Source organism: Abramis brama, assembly GCF_963993115.1.
Source record: "Abramis brama genome assembly, chromosome: 3".
Lineage (NCBI taxonomy): Eukaryota > Metazoa > Chordata > Actinopteri > Cypriniformes > Leuciscidae > Abramis > Abramis brama.
The window spans coordinates 56,254,093-56,258,617 of record NC_139965.1 but is presented as its reverse complement, the minus strand read 5'-3'; the positions used below and the strand labels follow the sequence as shown (position 1 = coordinate 56,258,617).

General features: G+C 39.5%; 1 pseudogene across 1 annotated transcript; it reads right to left on the bottom strand.

Annotated features, from left to right (window-relative positions):
* Positions 1–1,886: 1,886 nt before the first annotated feature.
* On the bottom strand, positions 1,887–4,130 carry LOC311078814 (putative nuclease HARBI1; annotated as a pseudogene). The gene is made up of 2 exons: positions 3,332–4,130; positions 1,887–2,104 (listed from the first exon to the last, which is right to left on the bottom strand). The product of its transcript is annotated as a putative nuclease HARBI1 (transcript).
* Between the last annotated feature and the right edge of the window lie 395 nt (positions 4,131–4,525).

The following is a 4,525-nucleotide window of genomic DNA, read 5'->3' as shown; positions in this document are numbered from 1 at the left end:
CCAGAACGATCTAGTTCGCCCTGGCACCGTGTCAGCATCACCCGCTGACTGCATATGCCAGTGGACAGTTTCCTTTTGTTTCTGGAAAGGTTAAGACATTGGACGTCTGCCTAGCCGCCCTTCGTCAGCCGCCTCACAGGATCTTTATGCAGTGTTTTTAAAATCGGTTAATGGAACGAGAGTGAAAAGCAAAGGTGAGGGGTTCAAATCAATGCTGACAAACAAGAGTGAGAGCGCATTTGACGAAAGTCAATATCCTTGACTGTTTCTGCAGATGCTGTAGACAAGCTGTGGTTACACAACACTTAAGTGGGTTGTCATTTTTTTGCTGAGAAAAATTATTCTTTTATTTTTATGCTTTAGAGGTGGAAGTAGTCAAGAGGTCGAGTCTCAGGGTATATTCACTATTTAAAATGCCTTTAGTTTTATTGTAGCTATATGCCATTATAAATAAGTTGTTATTTTTGTATTTCTCCATTTGTAAATATTCATGCTTTGCGGTTATATCAAGTGTTACTTAGCACCCCACCTTCTCTTACATTTTCTCTCTTTCAGTGCTTTCAGTTAAAAACTTGTGTTCTTTCTTGTCTATTCATTTATTTATTCATGCATTTAAACCGCATGGGACACAACCACCTACTGCTCAAGAGATATTATACAACAGATATTGACATTATGAGTGATTATGTAACAGAAAATTACACCAATTTATCATATAGTATAATTTAAAGTGCCTTCTGACTCGGAGGCTTATTAGAAATGTAGTTTAAACACATCCAGTAGGTCACAGGTGTCTATTTGCAGAGAGCTGGAAATGGGGGAGCAGCTGGGATCAGATGATTCCCTCAGAGTTAAAACATGCTATTTAAAGGATCTTTCTTAACCACAGCACACAAACAGCAGCACAAACATGCGCACATATATCTGTGCAAATTATCTCTCAAACTTGCATAAGGTATATTAATGAATGAATATATTTATTTAAATGCATGTACAGTTCTTTTCATAAGCACGATTGCATTTACCAAAAACATTTATTTTTCAGTCAGTTTTTTTTGTGTGCATATTTTTTATGTAATTTTGACTCGTCTAATAAGGAAGTAGTTATATGTGCTATAAAACAGCACCACACTAAACACAAATAGTGGTATATAAGATCGGATTACATGCTCTGTTCTTAGTTCGGAATCCCTCTTTTGCTTTTGAAAAACCCATTTCCAAGATTTGATTCAATCCGTGATCTGAAATCCCACTGGATTACTTTTGAAAAACTGGGCCCTGGAGCCGTATGGATTATTTTTTATGATGGATGGATGCATTTTTTTGGGCTTCAAAATCTCGCCCCCCATTCACTACCATTATAAAGCTTGAAAGAGCCAGGATATTTTTAAATATAACTTCAATTGTGTTTGTCTGAAAGAAGATAGTCATATACACCTTGGACGGCTTGAGGGTGAGTAAATCATGGAATAATTTGAATTTTTGGGTGAACGAACCCTTTAAAGGTTCCTATGGTTGTCTCCTACAACAGGTTTACATGCATCATTAATTTTGGCATAATATACATTGCAGCATTATCTCTTTTCTAACAGTTTCTGTAACAGTTTACATGAAATAACATGAAACTTCCAATTACCATAGGATATTTTACAGTCTTTTCCCTTTAAAATTACAAAACAATTTTTTTACAGTGTATACATTTCTTCATATATGAAGCATATATGAAGCATGTCACATCTAATGAAATATGGTAAACAAAAACAAAAACAAAACTCAAAGCTATCAGCTGTCAAATAAATGTCACTGTTGCTCACAGCTCTGTAATTCCACAGTATATTAATGGCAATGACAAAAACAAATATATACTCAGTCATTCAGTAGCCTAGTTAAAAGTAATTTCTCACAATTGCATCTCTAATTGCATGCCCAGTGTGTCCTTCATTAGGTAAAAACATTGGTGGCTGTTCTGATTCTACATCAGGCTCAGGTCCATCAAAAGGGACAAGGGACAATAGCGTCTGGTGGCGATGTTATGCAAAACAATACAGGCAAGGATTATGTTGAATGCCACCTTGGGTTGTACTCGCAATTAGTTAAAGGGCACCTATTATGACTCTTTTCACAAGATGTATAATAAGTCTCTGATGTCCCCAGAGTATGTATGTGAAGTTTTAGCTCAAAATACCCAACAGATAATTTTTTACAGCATGTTTAAATTGTCATTTTTGGGGGCTCAGAAAAACATGCTGTTTTAGTGTGTATCCCTTTAAATGCAAATTAACTGCTGCTGCCGGCCGAGGAGGCAGAGCCTCACGAGCTCGTGCTCAGAAGAACCAGAAGGACAATCTCAACAGAAACTCTCAGTTGCGGTGTTCATTTCGACTCGGGAGTCGGACAATAATGCCCACAGAGCCAGAGAATATATGCTGTATGGAGATAGAACAGGTATAATTTAGTTTAATTATGGTTATAATTTATTTGTCATCTGCTTTTATCCACTATTAATACAAGCCTGCTGTAGCAAACCCCGTCCGAATGATGACCAAAATATACTGTGATGAGTTCAGTGAAGTTTATTGTACATCACACAAAAGATGAGCGTTAGTTTTACTCCAGAGAATCACAGTAAGAGCTTAATAAACACAGTATAAGAAGTGAGCATTAAAGTCTTATCCATAAACTCTCTCTCTCTCCCTTTCCTTATCATCACCGTACACAGCGAAGTACACAAAACACTCGTTACAACTAACAGTAAACAAATATATACACACCTTCTCAGTGGGTGCTAAATAAACTGGTAAACCTTATATCCGTAAAACGACTCGATGAGCAGTGATAAAGTGCGCGCTCTCACTTTCATTTCTGCCGTGATCAGTAACGTTAGTCCTGTCGCTCTGAAGACCGTAAGCTGGATCACAAACAGTACAGATCCATCCTCGAGTAACAAAGGGAGTAAATGAAGACTGCTATGTTCATTCTTACGTCCAACAACAACACACCTCAATCGCTTAGGAGACATTCTTGTCTACAGCGGCTCAAGCGTCGAACAATGGCGGACTCTGTGTCCAGCTCACTCAGGGCGGGTCTGGGCTCAAACTGAAGTGTCAATCAAGGAGTCGTGGGAGGGGCCTGCGCAATTCTACGTCACATTGCACCGAATCTGAGAACAGCTCATTCTGAGACAGTGCTTATGATTTATTGAGATTGTAAAAAAACCACTGGGTGGATTTTTATCATTCTAGGGTAGTTTTGCTCACACACTGCCAACACACATTTATGTTCAAACACCATGTAAAAGTGAATTTTGCATAATAGGTGCCCTTTAAGACACGCAAACCGTCTCTTCAGGACTCCATTTAAGCGTTCAATGGCACATCTTGTTTTGCAATGTGAGGAGTTGAAGCGTGCCTTCTCAGGTGTGTTTGCAACTGGAAAAGGGGTCATTAGCCATGGTAGGAGTGGATACGCACTGTCCCCCAATACTATGCCATTTGGTCGGTGGGATTGAAGCTCTCTGTATAGTGCACTCTCTCTTAGAATACGTGCATCATGAACAGACCCTGGCCATTTCACAACACGAGGTTATGAGGTCGGCGTTACCCACAAGTTGGATGTTGATGCTGTGCCTCCCCTTTCGATTGACATACTCCCACTCCCTTTCACAAGGTGCTTGGATATGCACGTGAGTACAGTCAATAGCACCAATAGTGCTAGTCATGTTCCCCATTTGAAAAAAACTTGTGCTTAGTCTGAGCTGTCTGGTCATCCTTGGGAAAGGAAACAAATTGATTGATTAGACTGCCCAGTGCTACTGACATAGCCTTTACCACATTACTCATGTTTGCTTTTCTCACTCCTATATTGTCACCAATTACTTGGTAGAAAGTCCCACATGCGTAAAAGCGCAGAGCGATTAAGCACTGTTCCTCCACGGATAAAGCATGACTCCTTTGGGTTTGGTGTTGGAGTGTTGGCCTGACAAGATCTGCAATGTACTTAATGTCATTTCTCCCAAAGCAAAAACATGCATACAGTTCTTCTGATGTGTATTGCTCGAGTGGTTTGGCACGCTCAGCACGCACCCTTTGACGGTACCTTCTCCTACGGTAACGATGAACAAAACCCGCCATGTGGATGCCTCTGTAGGCTGGCCATCTGCCGGAAGCTAGTTATTATAGCTAATAAAGGTTTAAATATAAATGTACGCAAACACACCGCTTTACTTCAGAAGGCCTCAATAAACCCCCTAGTCGAATGGATTAATTTTATGATGGATGGGTGCATTTTTTGGACTTCAAAATCTCGACCCCCATTCACTCCCATTAAAAAGCTTGGAAGAGCCTGGATATTTGTAATATATCTCCGATTGTGTTCGTCTGAAAGAAGATAGTCATATACACCTAGGATGGCTTCAGGGTGAGTAAATCATGGGATAATTTTTTTTTTTTTTTAATAATTTCTTTTTTCAGAAACCCTTGTTATTAGTGACAATGCTGGCCGTTAAGTGAACTGCAGTCAGCAACTT